Here is a 20,016-nt window from a genome sequence, read left to right as displayed (position 1 = left end):
TAAATGCAATAAATCTCCTTACAGTGATCCCTTAAGCGATCACTGTAAGGAGATTTATTCCATAAACTTAAATATTCACATTCAATTTGATCTTTTAGAAGGTGTTACGTGTCTATCATAGCTTGTATTAACCTAGAGAACACATGTATTTTATGTACACTCAGACAAGGAGCCACTAATAAGATAAATACCTACTTGCCCAGCCAAAAACAGTCTAATCCTTCCAATTTAAACCGACTGAGCAGAAAAGCAAAGTTTCCGAAAAATGTCTAAACATCTTAGCAAAGCAACAATTTTTTGGTTTCCAATTCCCACCAGATTAAGAACATGAAGTTTTGACCATCAAATTTTCCAATCAAGTATCCACAAATTCTGTACGAGCCCCTTTGAACCTGAATACTGATGTACTGTATTGCGCTGTATTTTAGGATTTTATGGTGGTCCTGCAGTACACAGAGAAGTATAGAGAGAAGCAAAATAACACTCTTTATTCCACTCTTAAGCTGCTCATTATAAAGGCAGACACTGCACACACACACACACACACACACACACACACACACACACACACACACACACACACACACACACACACACACACACACACTGATACACACATACAGTAACCTCCAATCTGACAAAAACACATAAACACACATATGCAACATGCAGCTCTGCTCCTTGAGATTTAACGCACACACACACAGGCGCGCGCACGCACACACACACACACACACACACACACACACACACACACACACACACACACACACAGACCACAGAGGAATTTCCTAGTTTCATATAAAACTGATAATGGGATGTGTCCCAGCGGGAGTGGAAAATCAGAGGTGACTTACGAGCCTCCACATTCCAGCCGCACACACATACACGGCTCTTTTCCTTCATCACACACTCACACACAAACACACTTACTTTAACACCTTGGAAGAAAAGCAGAAAGAAAGAGGGAGAGGTAGAGAGGGGAAGTTTGGCAGGGAGAAAACAGTTAAGTTTCCACGTCCTCGCTGGGCCTCTTTATCGTTTTTCTTTCGTTTTGACGGAGAAGGAAGGGGAGGCAGAAACATAAGGCCATTCCTTGGAAGTCAGGAGGGCCTTTTCGAACATGTTGCTGCAATGTGCAGCACAGTTAGTGTAAAGAGGTGACAATGCAGAGTCCTGAAGAGATGCAATCTAGGCATGGGAAAGAAAAGGAACCGACAAAGGAAAGAGGGGGACAAAGCAAAAAATAAATGGAATGTAGATGAGGGAGAAACAAGAGAAGGAAGATCCAAAAGGAGAGAAAGATAAAGGAAAGAACATGAGTTCAAAGGAGAGATTAAGTAAGAAGAAAAGAGCAGGGGGAGGTGACAAGAACAGAGAGAAAACAAAAGGAGTATGGAGGAGTTGAGAATCAGAATCAGAATCAGAATCAGAATACTTTATTGAACCCTGGGGGAAATTATTTTTGAACATTGAAACGATAAGTTAGGCAACAGAAAACATTTGATGACAAAGCATCTCCATCATCAACCATTAGCTTTCGTTCTTTCAGTTATCATTTCTTCACTTAAGTGGACTTTTAACCCCCATCCTTCATTTCTCTGCCCTCTGCTCCACATCACTCTTTTCATCATGTTTCCTTTTCACTCCATCAACACCTTCTCCCACCTGCGTCTTATCCTCTGTCAGTTCTTCTTTAATACTACTTCATCTTCTCTTTCATCTCTCCTTTCCCCCATTAATCAATCACTCTTTCCATCATCTGCTAACTCTTCATCACCTTTTTTTTACCTCTGTTACACACTCCTCCACCTCATTCATTCCTCCATTCTGCTTCTATTCTTCCCTCATCTCTCTTTCAATGTTTCCATCTCTCCCTCCATCAAGCTGGAATCCCTCAGTAGTTATTTTCCTTCTTTTGTCACTCCACCAACATCCCTCCACCCCTCCCAGCCTCCATGTATTATTTCTGTTTCATCTGTCCTTCGCTCTAACCCTTTTTCCTCCCTCCATCTGTGCAACCATCTTTCCTGTCATCCCTCCATCATGACGCTCTGTTCGCCAGGCAACCAGAGGCTATGATATGCTGCCACTACCTGCTGCGGGTGCGTGTGTGTGTGTGTGTGTGTGTGTGTGTGTGTGTGTGTGTGTGTGTGTGTGTGTGTGTGTGTGTGTGTGTGTGTGTGTGTGTGTGTGTGTGTGGTCCTGGCAGTGTTTGGAGCACAGAAGGTATAAGGGGCTTATACCTGCAGAGAGAGAGCAAGAGAGAGAGAGATGACTGTAGAGTGAGGTGTAAAACTGGACGTCAAGGTGATACAGCCACCTGTCCTGCTATGTGTGTGTGTGTGAGAGAGTGAGTGTTAAGGATAATAGAAGGAAACATGAGTTTTGCAGTTGATTTGGGGTTGAAGGGGAAACCACAGTTACAGGTCTGAGCAATGTGCTAACCTATTAAAAGTAGGGCCCCAATATTTATTAAAAGGCAGAATAATAAATGTAGTAACTCTTAATTAATCATGTGAAGCATTAACCATCAGATTTAGTAGCAAAGTTCATTATTATTTACCTCTGAAAGGCTTAATGCTTTTTGTCTTTATAGTCATTTAACTTATTTTGATAGCAAGTTTTCCTGAAATATAAATTATATATTTAACTTCACTGTACATATGAAGCTGAGATTATTCAAGCAAACCAATGACTGGCAAAGTAGGTCAGACCTCACGGGGTTAATTTGGTCTTATTGGCTGGAAATGCAGTTCCTTTAAACAAAACATTTAGTTACTCTGTTACATTTAGTTACTCTCAATGTTACTCTGAAAGAAAAATAAGATGTCAACTTTTCTTTTCTTGGGTTTTGAAATAAAACTATAATAAAAAATGAATGAATTTAAAAAATGCCACAAAGAGATGCTTTTTAACCACCTGAGCTCTCGTTTGGGATAAATTTTTAATTTCTCCAAGCTTAGTTGGACCTGATAATAATATATAAAAATGAAGGTACCTCTTCTAACATTTCATTGCATATGTTACATAAAAAAAAGTATGTCCTCGTGACGACAGTGGGTTTATTTCACGACATAACGCCACAAAGTTAATGCGGCTTAACAAAGTATAAAACACTGTTGAGCAGAATGGATTACAAAGTGCTATATGAAGACTCAAGGTCTCAGGACGATAAAACCAGGCACTGGGGGCCGACTATGAAACTTAACACAATGACATAGTGACTTAGCAGTCATGCCCTACATCAGGATGTCAAACTTGTCTTATATCTTGAGCCACATAAATGATATATTTTTGTTAATTCATAGAAAATGTTCTTTTTCTTCTGTGGACTCACAAAAAAACCCCAAAACAGACAGAAAATTTGTGAATTTTCTGTCATTTAATTTTTTTTATGTATTACTTAATTACTTTGGTTTAGTATGAATGGCAAATGAAGAGCATGTTAGATTTACTTGATTCAATAGTGGACATTGATTGCACACAGATGTTTTGCTTTGGCAGAAACTTAACTATGTTAAATCAACACAACTTATTCATATTAAATAAACTGGTGCATTTTGTGTTGATAAAACATGATTGAAACATGTTTAGATGAAGTAAGTTGAGCCCTTGGAATATTTTAATCCTTCACAATTTTGTCATTTTATTCCAACACTATTCAATAACCTTTAGCTCAATACTACTTGGTGACTTAAATACTACATGTTGTCTTTATATTAACATATTGTTCAACAAAGGAATGGATTTACAACAACTTCCTCCCTTTATCTGGGTTGCAGGGGCATAACCCCAAAGTGATAGGTTAAGAGGCAGGGTACACCCCAGACAGCTCACCAGTGTATCACATAGAGACAAACAACCATTTCCACCAATTAACCTTACTCTAATAACTGCATGGCTTTTCACTGTGGGAGAGAACACAGTGCAAACTAACCAGCTTGTGGCTTTGAACCCAGGAGCTTCTTGCTGTGGGGCAACAGCACTAACGACCACGCCACCAATCCAGGGTTAACATGGCTTATCAAGGCTTGATGCACAATTTTTACGTTTTTGTCCTTGACAGGTTCAACCACAAAAAATGGCGACAGCATACGCGTGGTGTGTGTAGTTGTCTGCCTCTAGTTGTGTGATCTTGTGAATTTCAACTAACCACTCTTACTAGATTGTATCATGTCATCTCAATGAGATCAAATTAAGTTGTTGAATTTCATACATATACTACATGATTTAATTACGTTCACCATAGAAACATGAAATTATTTTGTTCAAATTACAAGTTAGACTTTTGTAAATGTAACAACCACCCATTTTCCTTTTTTTCGGTATTCTGAAAAAAAGTAGAGGCGGCTGCTCAACTTGAATGAGATGGATGCCTTCCTCAAACCATGATCCAAAGTGCACGAGCCAAAATCACAAGCAGTGTCGCAGGATTTAACATTGCTATATTATTGACTTACTTCACTGAACATGACATGAACAGTTTAATATACCCTCTCTGCATATCATGTAGTTTCTACACTATATAGTTACACTTAACTTTAAAGCATGAGGCAATTGTGTTAAATACACACAAGATGCTTACATAACTCCAAGAAATGGGCAATCCCTTTTTTTCAGTGTGCAGGGCCTGGGAGTGCTCTATCAATAGGAAAGGCTGTAAATCTTATGAAAATATAGTATAAATAAAATTGAAATTTGAAATCTATTAACTTTGTCGCATTTTCCAAAGCCGTCCAGTAGGCTGGACTGCCTATGTTTAACACCACTGCCTTATATCATCCACATCAACTGCCTGACCTTCTGTATTACTGCAACTAGAAGTATTAGTTACCCAAAAAAAAGTGCTGTATGAAAAAAGACTCGAAATTAGGTATTCATCAGGAAAGTATTTACTGCGGTCACAGATCCAGTGAGTAGTACTGTAATCATCTCATAGACATCAGTATGAGTCGCCCCCGCTGGTCATTGGAAGATTGCAGCTTTACACCCCCCCCCCCCCCCCCCCTTTACACACACACACTTGCCTATACGTAAAGATCTGCTACCCCAATATTTAATCAAAAGTGTTTCAGAGTTGCTCACTAGCAGTTACTCTTCAGCTTTGTGCCACAATCAACAGCTGTAATGGTCAACAGTAGGAAGAGTGAACTCAAACTGTAATAAAATAAAAATATATTTTAGTTGTTGAGTATGAATGTTGTTTCTTGACCCTGGAAATTTGATTTATTTTACATTTTTTTCAGCTATTTGCCATTTCTTTAATTACCATTTCATAAGTTACTAAGGACATCTGTGTTGCAAACTGCTGTTTCCTAACTTTGCATGCTACCGATTCCATCACCGGCACTGTATGTGCATTCAAACTAGTCAAAGCCTAATTTCCTGTAGAGAAGAGAATCTTTTTCAGAATCTTTTTCAGAGAAGCAGTTCCGGTCCCAGACAGACTTTACCAAGCAACAGCCACACAACACGGCCAAAAATAAAAGCACACAGTGTGTGAGGCTCGATATTCGCTCTGTGGACGAGCTGTTTCTGCGGGATGATTTTCATACCGTACGCAAATGATTAGAGGCCTACCTGGAAGGAGAGCAAAAACATTCAGAATTTTTAAACACTGCACTATTCTCTGGGCAAATGTCAGCTCCAATATGAATTTGTGTTTTTAGTGGGAAATGAGTTTAAACAAATATGACTTTCCTCACTAACAGGCATTCATCATCAGTAATACGATGACTAAAAGTTTATAACCCCAGTGAGCTCTTCATGTGGGGAACAATGTGGTTAAAGTGAATAAACTGAGTTGTATAACGGCACATTTCTGGGAAGCAAGGTCTTAGAAAATTCTCCTCTTCAGAGTCACAACTCGCAACAAAATGCATTTAAATGAACAGTGTTATCAGTGCTGAAGAAAAGCAATTGAATGTGGCCTTCACCCACTCACCCGCCTCCGGAGCATCACACCGCTCATGCACGTAAACACACGCACACGTGAACTGCAAACACACACGTGCACATACCAGGGCAGAAGCAGCACACTTCACTGTCTGAGAATTTGTGAATGGAAAAATGGTTTAACACACTTGGCGGCAGAGCGGCAAGACTTCCTACGCTTTAGGACCGGAGGGACTGATCATCTCTTGGTCTGCCTGCCTGCTCTGTCTGTCACTCTGTCCATCAGTCAGTCCGACTGTCTGTCAAATACATATTTGTATAGGAGCCTTATCGCTTGTGCTAAACGGCTGTCTCAGAATTTGCCTGCACGTCTGAGTGTCTGGCTGTTTTTGGCTGAGTTAGCAAGACAGTTCTTTTTCAACCTCTTCTGCCAGGCGTTCTGTCTGTGTGTCCTCGTGTACATTTGTTTACCTGTCTGTCTGTCCGTCTGTCTTTTTCAATGTGTTTACTTGTCCGTCTGACTGCCAGCTCGTCTGACTGCCTCTGTTTTCGAGTGACTTCCTATCTGTCTGCCAGTCTCCTTTCTTAGTTCCCAATCTCTGTCTGTCTGACAGCCCGTCTCATGTTTATGTCTGTCTGTCACTTTATTTGTCTTTTCAGCTACAGTATTTACCGGGCTGTCTTTCTAGAAAAAAAAACAAAAAAGTTAGACACACAACTGCATCCTTTTAACTGTCTTTGTCTGTCACTAAATTCAGACTGTGTAGGATGTAAATGGTGTAATAGAAACCTATTTTTTAAAGCATAAATGGGAGCTGTTATGCTTATTTTCTTGTCTCTATACTTTACGTGACTCACACTTCAAAATAATCCGTATGTATCTGCAAGTCCTCGGTTCCACTGTCTTAAACAAAGGTGTTTTAGCATCTCTTCCTTTAAGCCTAAGTCTTCTTCTGACGGGCTGTCCCTCATAAATAGAACATAGAAATGACCATATTAGGGACCCCCCCCCCTCCCTCTCTCTATGATGTCATACACAGCGAAGAACAGAAAAAAACTATTTGAAACTGAGCATTGAGAGCAGTTTGAATACTGAGCTTTTGCCTCCCAGGGATTACTTGTGCACGTACTGACCTCATTTTTCAAAACTTTAACTTGGGCAGCCACCCTTTTAACACACCTATACACAAATATGGAAAAGAGGCATGCTAAATTGGACTAGGCATACTTTAATATATTTTCCAAAGTACAAAAATCAGATGATGAGAAGAAAGACAGGGCGACGATGTGAACCAGAGAAGAAGAAGGTCAAATAACATGTATGAAAATAAAACTCATTCTAAGGTTATACTGTGATGCCACTTGTAGTAGCAAAAGGGAAGAAGCAAAATAATAAGTAATGAGACAGTGAACACTGTCAAGAAGTATTAGTGGAAGAAAGAGGAAAATAAAAGAAAAAGAATGGCATTAATAGAAAAGAACCAGAAGGAGAAAAAAAGCTCCAACAGGGGAGAGCAAGGTCACTGTAATCGCACCTCTTTGCTCTGACAGACAAATGGCAGTGTGTGTATACAAGTGTGTGTTTGTGCTGTGTGTACTAGAGTAACTTGTTATGCAAGGGACGTCCCAGCGGCAGCGAGGGAGACATGAAACATAAATACAAACACACACAGGCGCGCGCACGCGCACGCGCGCACACACACACACACACACACACACACACACACACACACACACACACACACAGAGTTCAGCCTGTTTTCTTGTAAATCACTGTGCTCAAGGCTCAAGAGGACAAGCACACTAGGTGTGTGTACGTGTGTGTTGTGGTGGCACCCCTCGGTTAATGGAGGGAACTGACACCGCTGTGTGAGACAGTCAGCTGTCTAGTTTATATGTGTGTGTGTCCATTAACAGCATCCTGGGAGGGAGAGGACGAGAGAGAGAGAGAGAGAGGGGGGGGGGGGGGGGGCAGATAGATAGATAGATATTTATGATGAACTACTTTATGTCATAGTCACCCTTCTTGCACACATATTACAACACACTGTCATTCACAGCCGCGGACGAGGACATCCCCCCTGCTTGGTTGCTACACACAAACACAATCTCACACAAACACACACACACTCACAGGAAAGCACCCACTTGACTGAAAAAGAAAGCAAGGCAAAGCAGACGAGAGCAGGGAAAGGAAGAAGAAGCCTGGATATGGACAGACAGACTTTGAACCAACCTGGCCGGCTCTCCTTTTCTATCACCGAAAGCATTCCTCTGTTTTCGCTCTCCCTCCTTCCATCGCCACGGAAACAGACACACCGACCAACCGGCCGACCGTCTCCTTCTCTCTCTCACGCATACACACACTTTCTCTCACATGCACACACAAGTTCAAACCCCCAATATGAAGTCCAGTTTGTCAGCAGCCACCCATTCATCCATGCCTCCATCCGCTGCTCTGTCCGTCTGCCACTGTGTGTGTTTACATCTGAGTGCGCTCACTCGTTCACCAGGCAGGCATGTGAGCGTGTCTCAGTCGGGAGGTGTATGTGTATGTGAGTCTCTCTCTCTCTCTCTCTCTCTCTCTCTCTCTCGCTCGCTCGTTTTCTGTGTGTGTGTGTGTGTGTGTATATGTGTGTGTGTACAGCAGAGTGGGAGCCCTAGAGAAACACTCCTCTTGCCACAGGAGTAAAGCCCAGGCATGACGCAGAGCCAGAAATAGATGGAGGGCCCCAGCAGGGGGGTAGGAGGCGCCAGGCCGACGCATATGGCACTTTTGCAAGGACATGAAGAGTGTGTTGTAATATGTAATACACAGTATATGAAGGCAACTTAAATGCACGCTTATATTTAGACTTGAAAGGGGTGGCCAGCATATGCACTTTTAACAATGACAGCATTAGTGCGGAAAATCAATTTTATAGCAGTAGAATAACGTTTCTGAGCAAAGGAACTACAAAAAGTGCAACTGGCTGTAGTGCACGCAGAAGACCAGATGCATCAAATCTGACACCAAACAGCTCATCCAACTTCCTGTCCCTACATATAGAAGACTTATTTTGAGGATGCAAAATAAGGCACAAATGACCACTTTCTCATCATTGCCACATTTTAATTTCCAAAAAGCCAGACTTCGCAAAATCTCAGCGCAGACTGCGCTGTAAGCACAATGTATAAACGCAAAAATGTGAAACTGATCAGAAGAAAGAAAAAACTACCACTGCCGTCATTATAACTGCTTTACAAAAGTAACTCGTGCACTCTGTAGCATCATCGATCACACCTGACTTAGACAGACTGACAGAATCCAAAGTGATGTGCACCTCTGTGGTTTTTTAATCCAACCAACAGCCACTGAGTATTCCCTTGAAGCATGCATTTTCTTTTTCACCAAAACCAAGATGTTTAGACATTTACTCACACACTGTATCATGATATAACACACAATAAGACACACACAAACTTTTACAGCTTCCTTACTGAGCATTTCCTTATTTTCTGTTACACACATACAGTTACAACTTTAGATGTTCACATTAAACAAAGTTTCAAATAATGTGGGCTATGTACAAGTGATCCCTGTAAAGCATTAATGCACAGTTTCAAACTCTGTTTTCCTACTTTTGGCTCTGAATAAATCCACAAAGAGGTGATATTACAAATTTCAAGCACTGAGATCTGTGCTGTTCAAACCATCTGTTTATGAGAGGCAGCCAATCAGAAGAAAGACAGCTTTAAGGGATAAGAAAAAAGAGGCTTGTTTTAGTCAGAAAATAAACTACTTTGCTTTAAACAGTCAGCTTACAATGTTTTTTTTTATTTCAGCATGGTTGATGTCAGCTAGAGGGAATTTCCTTATATGATCATCTCCAGTGCTGCCCGTGTTGCAGCTCAGAACACCGCAAACCAGTCAGTCTAACTCAGAAAGCAGCCATGGATGCTTCCTTTCAATGGAAAATACATTATTACACTTTTTAGTGTGTATAAAGGCTGTTTTTGAAACCTCCACAAAGGCAAGAGAAGGAAGCCCACAAGCATTGAGTTTGGTTTGTGGAAGAGACGTGAGGGGCAACCAATCAGAAAAAAAATGTGACTTTTAAGGAGAGAGAGGCTTTAAAGAGACAGGAGCTAAAACGGCAAAGATTCAGACAAAGAATTAACAGAGGGCCTGCATAAAAAACACAGTATAAAAGGTACTCCAGAGGAGTCCAAGAACAAAAATAGGGAGCTAGAAATTAGCACAAGTGGAGGTGTGAGAATATAAAGACGGGAAGCATAATAATCCACATAAAAGCAAAAGAACACATTACAAGTGAAAAGAGATTTTGAAAAACCCCACACAAACACATATGCAAATACTGGATACAAACACACAGGAACTGAAGAATCTACATGCACAAACGGGTAAATAGACAGAAAACATCTGACTGTACTCTATATGTGTGTCTCACTGGAACCACAATCCATGCTGGTGTGCACTGGGAATACTAAACTTCAATGCATTTGGTATTATTCAAGCACAATGGGCTAGCCTCCGCTCGCTGTATGTGTGTATGTGCCTCACGCAGTGCAGTATATTTGTAAATCCCAGCACTTTGCAGCCTGCGCCTGGTTTAACACTGATGTATACACTATGTATTATGTATTGCTACACACACATATACGCACACATAAAGATTTATGAATTATGCACACGTGCAGCCTGGCCTGCTCTCTATAAATAGTCCTTGTTCGGTTTAACTCAGCACAAGTCGCTGAGTGTTTTTCTTTTAATTAATACAGTTACATAGTCTGCTGGATTAGCAGTTACATTTCAATTAAGCGGCAAACAATTAGTGTTTTTTTTTTTTATATTTAAGGAACAGAAAGCGCAAAAATATGGCCACGCACACATACACACACACTTCCTCTAACGAGGCCAGATAGATGTCTGTTCTCTCCTAAGCATTAACTGCACATTTATAATTCAGTGCTTTATTGTTGACTATCAGCTATCACACCACACAGACTTGTTAACGTGCACACACATGCATACAGTAACACACAGAGACACACACACAGTGAGTAGCGACTGCTGGTTATGAAACAGCTGTTGAGTCGAGAGAGCTCTGTATGTATTTGAGCAGTGAGAGTGCAGCTTACATAAATACTTGATCATATCTGGATTGCTCTCAGTCTGAAAATGTATAATCCGCCTTGTTAGGATCACTCGCCAAGAAGATAGAGCAAGAGAAAAGGAGCAGAAAGGCAGGGGAAGAGTAGGAAAACAAAAAAGAAGCATCAACTGTCAGAGCGGGGTGGATACACAGCTCAAAGCGCATCACTTGAACATGTCATTCATCAAAAAACACCTTTTGCATTCAACAACTACAGTTCCCAGCAGGCTTTGACACCCCTCATTTTCCAGCATTGTCATGCCACATCATGTTCGCACTGTGGGAGTTTGGAACATTCATGCATTATTCCAGTATATAATCCCCCAAGAGCCACACCGCAGAAGTGCTGTCTAAGTTGTCCGTGTTTGTCCTGAAGTATATTTGGAGCAGCCCCGTAACAAGTTAAAACAAAAAGAATTAAAGTGGAGAGGTGAATCATTTTAAATTAGATTCAACAGTCAAATTAGTGATAACATCAGATTTGGGCACATTTTTCATTTTCATGTGCCAACATTAAACTATTATCATTAAAATCACATGCACAATGTTTCATTTTCAGTATGCAGGGTTACTGTCATTAAAGGATGCAAAACACAAGCCACCCAAGCATATGTGGCCATTTGTTTTTATTTTTTCCAGACAGTAACTCGGATCATTTACTACCGGACAATCCCCTCAGTCTTATTTTATTCTGCTAACCAGCTAGGTCTGGTCCTTACTGTGTTTTCCTAGAGGTAGGGTGGTCAGGTGGGCAGCACTGTGGTGCAACAGTTTGCCCTTCTGCCTCACAGCAAGAAACTCACCAATTCAAACTTTCTGCTCAGCTGGGTCTTTCTTTGTGGAGTTTGGATGCTTTCCCTGCGCTCCTGTACCTGTGTGGGTTTCCTCTGGGTGCTTTGGTTTCCTCCCAGTCCAAAGACATGTTTGTTAGGTGATTCCAAGTTGGCTGTAGGTGTGGATGCTAGAGTGTTTGGTGGTCTGTCTCCCTGTGTTAGCCCTGTTAGGGACTGGTGACCAGTCCAGAATGTACTCCGCCTTTCGACTAGTGACAGCTAGGCTGAGCTGACATAGATCTCCTACAAGTCTTAGTTAAGATGTTAAGAAAATGAATGGATGGATGGATCTAATAGGGATTACCATCACCAGCTGAAATCTGTCTTCTGGAGAGCTAGTTGATTTATGCCTCTATATTAGTGAGGTGGCTGTGGCTTAAGAGGTAGAGTACTGGAAAGTCAGTAGTTCAATTCTCCCACGTCTTTGTGTCAAAATGGCATTAAAAGATAACAAATTAGCAAGTAAAAAAAGTGTAAAACACAAATCTCCCACATGAGTCATGAAAGAAACTCAGGATTTATGACAGGACTACCTCTGGGCACTTAGTTTTCCTGCATCAAGACACCAACATATATCTCTGTGACTCTGCTTCAGAATGCTTGTACTCCATGCTCTGGCATGGGAACCAGTTACTCATTCTTGACGTCACCCAAAAAGCACTGATTTATATTCTGTTTACTCAGTAGGTAGAAGCAGTCATCAAAGCGACACAGCCACACCTTTTTCTCTCATCAAAGATGTGAATGGTGATTCAGAGGTATGGAAACACGTTAAAAACGGCTGATACTGAAAACTAGACAGTCCGGTTAAAATGAAACACATGAAACAACAAAAACTTGCCCGGTGACAATACAGTACGCCCGTTCCTTTTTCTAACTTTCAGTAGCCGGCAGCTGAAGTGGACCATTTTCTACCCATTGGATACGTTTGACTTTACTGCCTAAGCCGTCCATCATCTTGAACTGTCACTGAAATCAGCGTCATTATCATTTGAACTGGTGTTTTTTAGAGTGAACTAAGGAAGAGAAACTGGGTCAGTAAGACAGTTAGATACCAGTAAGACCAGTACGTACGCAAACTTAAATTTAAGACCGTCCAGTCCACGTTTGACCGGCAGGTGGATCTTGGGAAGTTTGTTATGGAAACACGGCTACAATGTGCACTTAGCAGCAAGGGAAAAAACACTTTGAGGAAGTAATAGATGATTCATTTAAACAGCATAAAATAAAGAGTGAAGGGGAAGTGAGCATGATAAATGTGAGGTGGAACAGATGAGTGTTCAGATTATCATATAGGATGTAGACCGTGACCTGATTTGGATCCCATAATCAGGGAAAGTAAGAACAGAACGTAAACCTCTGGACGGAGGCCGTTTGTCTTTCGTGGCCATTACAAGCCGCTGCTCACTCTTCTTCTTTGTTAATGGGGAATATTAATTTCCTGTATTCCATCTTTACTGCATTAATATTTGATGATTAAATATGGCCGGGAGCGTCTCAGGCTCATTGCCAGCAAGGCTCTGTCTCAGTCTTGGTTTGCATTCAGTTTCCCAAAAAGTATTTAATTTGTCTGTTTTATTGTAGCATTTGTCTTTTGCTTTGTGTCTTCCTCTGTGTGTTTTCTTTGGTCAGTTAATCAAGATAAACCCTTGAAATGTCTTCTGTTCCAATCTCTCACTTGCTCCCTTGGAATTATTCTCTATCATGGGTTTCTTCCTCTCGGCTCCATCCGTCGGTCTTAAGCCTGTTTCAGGCTGACTGTTGCCAACAGGATCCCAGGGCTTTACTTCCTTTTCTTCCCATGAGTGACGAGGCATGATGTGGATCCAGCCAAAAACTCTAAAACTGGGAGTTGTCAACCCAGCAACAGTTGTTCAAACAAGTGATATCCCACAGCCAGTTGTGGGTGGATTTAGCCAAAGAGAGCTCAGCTCTGAAGTGGAATTATTCGTGTATGTTGCTATTCGTCTGTCCACAATAGTCACCATTTCCAAACAAGTTATTAGTTTCTTTGATTTATAATGCTATCTTAGACCACATTTACAAACATATGTTGAATCCATATGCTATTAACACATATATTTTACATTCAATCACATATTTGTGTATTTGTTTGTCTTTTCGCAAATTCGTGTTGGTTTTTCAGGTGCAGGAAAACCGGAAGCTGTATGGTAACTGTCAAAGACACCACAATGAAAAAGAGCAAAGCATGAGTGCAGACAGGCCACGAGGTCAAGCTAAGCCACAATCCTGCCAGATTAGTTCATCTCAGTGTCAGCCCTCATGCGCTGCTAGCTTAGCTCATGCCCTTCTATGTATCTGATTGGCTCACACAGAGTACTGCCTTCAGTTGTTGTGCCCCTGCAAGCCACTTTTCAACCCACCTCCTCTTACTGCTTTTCATTTCCTCCGTGTCTGACTAAGTCCCTGTCATGCCCGTTGTCCCTGATGCCTCCTCTGGAATGTGTGGGGGGCACGCTGCTGCTTTCTCTGCCCATCGTTCCATGTTTGAACACGACAAGGTGAGCAGGCCCGAAAACAGGGCCGTACTACTACAACTACTATTATGCTCACATTTATGAATTCCAATATTCCAATAAAGTTGCGCTCAGGGCGCTCTCTCGCTCGTATAGATTACTGCTGTTTCATGTCGTTTTCACACTTCCAATGAAGAATCAATGGCTACACGTCTTTTTCAGTGAAGCAGCTTGTCGATGAATGACGGGCATGACGCACTACAAATGGAATGTGAGCAGACCAATGATGCATTAAGTGACTTTTAGCTAGCATTGTAGCTTCTGATGTTTTTTTCCAACTTTGTGGCTCGTACGTGGATTACTCCATCCATCCATCATCCTCTGCTTATCCAATTCAATTTACTGGGTGAACTGAGAGGTGGGATAAACCCTGGACAGGCCACCTATTTGTCACAGGGCTAGAGAGACAAATAGGTTCATAGAGATGAACAACCAATCACTCACATTCACACTTATGACCAATGTAACACACTTGGCTTTGGATTGTGGAAGCAAGGAGAGAACCCAGGGTTGGTAGATTTGGATCTTAACAGTTACAGAGATTACTGCTGCATCGTTTCTGTAATTTTGTACTGGACATTGTGTGTGTTTGTGCCTTCTGGCTTTTGGAAGAATTAAAGGTGTCTTTTGGGTAATGTCTAAAAAGGTCAGAGCTGCAGTGCAAACAGCTCATAATATGTGTACGCAGCGCAAATTACTCACTTGGATCATTTACCACACCATCAGCTGTCTACTGTACGCACGCCCTCACCTCCTTCTCCACTTTCCACAGCTTTAAACATCGACCAAAACGAAAGATATCCTGAAGCAGCATTTAACACACATTAATGTGCACAGACACCCACACACACAAATACCGGCATGCAAACAATTAAGACTGCCTGCAAGTGCCCACATGCGGAGTACACACACACACATACATACGTGTATAGACAACAAAGAGCAGCCAGCATCTTAGGAAGTAGAGCAGAGAAAATGCAGGGCTGTTCTTTCCACAGCAGAGCTTCCCCACAGCAAAGCACCATGGGAAATATGGCATGGTCACAACAACAGGGTGCTTCCCTTCCCGACACTTGGAAGACCCGCATGAGCGAGCGTCTTCTCCATACTTTCTACCTTTAATTTGGATTCTTAAATGTTGCATTTGACATGTTCTTTCCACAAAGATTTTCCATATTTGAGAAATTATCAATATTGTTTTTCACTTTGATTTTGTTAATAATATTTTCTTTTATAAAAATGCCACACAGATAAAACCTCTCTTAGCTCAACACAGAGGAAGAGGGAGCGAGAGAGGCACCACTTTAGCCTCTAAGCCATGGGGGACCCAGTAGAGTGTTATGCAACTCAGCCATGCCAACACACACACACACACACACACACACACACACACACACACACACACACACACACACACACACACACACACACACACACACACACACACACACACGCCAGCTGTCCCTGATTCCAGCAGTGAAAACTATCTCTATGTCTATTTGTCTATCTCTGCTTCCCTGTCTTTCCATCCCTTCCTCTCACTATCTTTCCATCCATCTCTCTCGGTCAATTTGTCAATCCCTTCTCTAATACACTGCCAAAAGTACGTGGACACCCCTTTCAAGCTTGGATCAAGTCTCTTAGTTTAGTAAACCTCAATGCCACGGCATACAGAGGTATTTTAGACTACTTGATTTGGTTGGTTGGATGTTTTTTCTCCTGCCCTGCCATAACATCAAAATTCCTGCAGCCAGGATTAAAAGGTGACGTCACAGTTCCTATGTCCATCTGTCATATACAGTCTATTTTCTTGACTGGAAAGCACTTTAGGTTAATTCCCATTGTGATTTAACTTGATATAGGATTAACATTTGTGTGTGTCCGCATACTTTTGGCTCTGACTCCCTTTGTCTAACCTTTCCATCTCCCTTCAGTACTTCTCTCATCTCTTTAGTCCCATTTCTTCCATCACTTCACACTGTCTCTCTTTCTCTCTCTCACCATGTCGGTCTGCAGAGTTTCATGTTGCCTGTGGCACCTGTCGCCCCGTGGGGGTGACACAATGTGCGCACACTCACACACACACACACACACACACACACACACACACACACACACACACACACACACACACGGGGTTCGACTTACTCGAAAAGGTGGTATTCATTATTAGAAGTCTTGCAGTGTGTATAGGGGGCTTCCCAAGCATAACACACACACACACACGCACACACACAAGTACCCATTGCCAGCAACCTTCCCAGCAGGGCAAATGAAGACTAAGCACAACCCTTCGAGTTCACCCTCATTAAAGAGACTGTTGCCTGCGTCTCAAACACACACACACACAGCAGTGGCCGGCTGCACAGGTACAGCGGACAAAAGCGACTGACGTCAGCTCTTAAAGGTTACCATAAACCTCCCTTGGTGAAAAACACAGCAGATCCAGCCCGATTCCAAAAAAACACAGTGTTTACCCCAAACTTCTGTTCATTAAAGCCAAACCTCAAAACACAAAGGTTATCCCTTACTTTAATTACAGAAAATCAACACAAAACTCAAATCACCCCACATACCCGCATTTCAGAGGTCACACCTGTGACGCAGTGCCTTGATGGAAACAGTATGACAGATATAAAGATGAAAAGGAAGACTTCATCACTACGCAAGCAAATTTGTCCTTACAATGCAGTCAACAACCGGTTGGAGAATAGTAAATTTGGTAAAACTACTTGATTTTCAGATAAAAGACCAGACCTTTCTTTAGCTCGTCCATTAGTTTCTGTAGCTCTAAAAAAATACCTGTCTTCTTAGAAAGAACATGGTTTCCTGTTCCCATCTAAGAATAAATGTGATAGCTGAAATTCTTAACAGTTCTGCTGGCATTTAACATAATTTCCAACAAGCCCTCACCACTGCTATGTTTTAAGAGTCTCGTGGGAGCTGTACCTGGTTTATACAGTTATTCTTTAGGTAACAATTCAGGTTCTTGAAAAAATGTCTAATTGTATTCATTATTGTGAGAGTAATCGCTCAGTTATCTGCATTACTATGTAGAATAGAGAGGTAAGCAATACGATTTTAATAAGGAAAACTGGTCCCAGTGGTGAGCAAAGGAGGGACAGCATTCACAGAAATGCAATTTGGAAACCAGCAGCCATCATGTGATAGAGATTTATCTTCAGATTGAACAGAAAATCTTGCTCTGGCTACAAAAAAATAGCCATTGCTCCAACTCACTGAAAGGTCCCCAAATTGTAATAATAATGACATGTAAATCTGGACCATAAATCTGGTAACTGTAATAATCCAGGATTGGATAAAGTCTGCCCAGAATTATGTGTGAAGGTGCCAGTATAGTATATGAAGGGATCACTGATATGCTGAAAGGCTACTGCGATGGCCTGGGTTTAAGTTTCCCCCGGGCCAGTTCCTGCTAGTAACCTTTGTGTATTTTTGACATATTTTGATAATGTGAATTGTAATTACACAAAAAAAAATCTACAATATGATTTAAGATTTTACATCTTAACGTCTGGGAACTTTAGTTCAATGAGCCAGAGTTTGCCCACTTGCAGAATAGCTTCCTGAATTGCAAATATGGTTTCTCACAAATGACCCCGAGTTAGCCTAAATGCTACTGGTATGAATCCCCTAACACACAGACAACCTGGCTTTCAACCAGTCAAAGGAGGCTAACATCTGAAACCTCTTTTTAAAATGCACCCAGAATATTCTGCACAATTTTGGCTGAACCTTAGTGACAGCCATCTGTCTGTCTGTTTGTATTTCTGTCTGTTCAGTTATTTGTCTCTCTGCATCATCCGGCCCAGGCTTGCCCCACGATGCTAAAATTATTCGGGCTGTCCCCGTGGACGCTCCAGATATGTGCTTGTTTCACAGAAGCCTCTTTGAGACATCAGGGGTATCCAGTTTAGTGTTACACAAGTAAACCATGCCAAAGCACACACATGCACAGTCACATAAAAAGTCTGTGATAAATAGCAGCATGACAGGACCAGGAGGGCAGAGCTGTCCATCACGGCTGACTGAGTCAGAATAACTGACAGGCTTCAATACGCAGGTCACTTTCACATGTAAAGACAAAAAAAAATCAGACCGCATGTGCCCTCGGATGTGGGGTCTTAAGAGGAATGTAATCAAGGTTTTAAATAAGGAGTCTTTCCAAGACAAGATGAATTTTAAAATGAGTTCCCCAATTCTTAGTTAATTTCAGTCCAATTTGAGTAAAGTCTTTTTCTGCATCGTGCCAATTCCCCGATGCCTTTTATAGCAATTATAAAACAGCTCTTGTCCTTTTCCAGATGGGTTTCATCTGTGTGTGTTTACCCATGAGTTTCATTGTGTACCTGTGAGTTGTCATGGAAATGTGGGGGGAACATTTTGTAGTAAGATCCTGTGAGGTGGGACACACTTATCAGCAACAGTCCAAGCTAAAGAAGTGACATGTTCAGCTTGTTTATTTAGAGCCACACCACCTTCCTGACTTCCTGCATCACAAAACCAAAAAAAAAAGCATAGTAATCAAAAACAACCAAAGGTAATGCTACCATGAAAGCATTAAGCTTGAATAAGGTAAATTTCCAGCTCAGTTACTGGCATAGGAAGTGCTTTTCAGACTTAAATGACCCAATTTGGCTGCATTTTGGATCAATCGCTGTTAAATAATGAAACAGTATATGTGCTTTAATTCATTTAAGGTTATATTTAACAGATCTGCTAAGGACCAAATTATCTTTATTATGTCCTGATATGTAAAACCTTTGATTTTAAAGAGGGTGTACTTTCTTTTTACTATGATTGAACAATTAACATAATTAATATTATGTTTTTAATGTGTCTGCAGTATAAAGAATTGTGTTGTGGTCACTGTGATAAAGACACGTAACAGTGGACTAAAAAAAACTTCCATTAAAAACAAGTATTGAAAAGTCTTATGTGTGTATTATAAGTTAAGTGGAGACGATTCAGTTTGATATCTTCTAAAACATGAAAGTTATGGCACTTTCAGCTTTGAGGGTATTTAAATTTTTTACACTTCTACAGATTCAAATCTACTGAGAAGTAGTTTGTTAAGAGACTCTTACCTTCTCTTCCCCTGTGCTGACAAGAGGAGAAGCTGCCAGGCTGACTCTGTGTGTGCTTGTGTCACTCAGTCAGCCAGTGGTTCGTTAACTAATTAGTAAGCTCGTTTATCTCATTAGGCTCTGATTGATCTGCCAGCTGATGGACTGGCAACTGAGCGCCCCTGTGTGTGTCTGTTGTACGTCAGACGGAGCGTGCTAATCGATATTAACAACACTGTGAAGAGTTTAATTGTTACGCAACCTCATTATCTGGCAGCGACTGCACAGAGGGGAAGGATTCCTGTGTTACACCAATGTCAGCAGAAGGGCAGACTTCCTGTTACTGGCAGGAAATTAGGTCAGGTAGCACGACTAGCTGGCTGCCGGATGATATCTGAATGCCAGGATGCACACCAACACACATTTACATGGGCAGTTGGTATTAGTGTGTTCCACTGGAAGAGTGGCAATGTGTAGGACTTTTGCTTAGTATTAATCATTTAAA

The 20,016-nt window shown here is 41.4% G+C and overlaps 1 protein-coding gene across 2 annotated transcripts in view; it reads right to left on the bottom strand.

The window, feature by feature from the left end:
- The window catches only part of hivep2a (HIVEP zinc finger 2a), a 120,419-nt gene that overhangs the window by 66,247 nt on the left and 34,156 nt on the right, over nt 1-20,016 (bottom strand). The window contains exon 1 of one of the 2 annotated variants that reach the window (XM_026142556.2): nt 8,135-8,501. The exons of the other annotated variant lie outside the window; for it this stretch is intronic. The gene's annotated coding sequence lies outside the window, so the exon portion shown is untranslated. Of the gene's footprint in view, nt 1-8,134; nt 8,502-20,016 lie in introns of those variants that run through there. 2 annotated transcript variants of the gene reach the window in all.

The sequence above is a fragment of the Astatotilapia calliptera genome, chromosome 15 (genome assembly GCF_964374335.1).
Source record: "Astatotilapia calliptera chromosome 15, fAstCal68.1, whole genome shotgun sequence".
In the NCBI taxonomy this organism is placed as follows: Eukaryota; Metazoa; Chordata; class Actinopteri; order Cichliformes; family Cichlidae; genus Astatotilapia; species Astatotilapia calliptera.
Note: the sequence above shows the minus strand (reverse complement) of the source record. Positions and strands in the feature narration are given on the sequence as shown.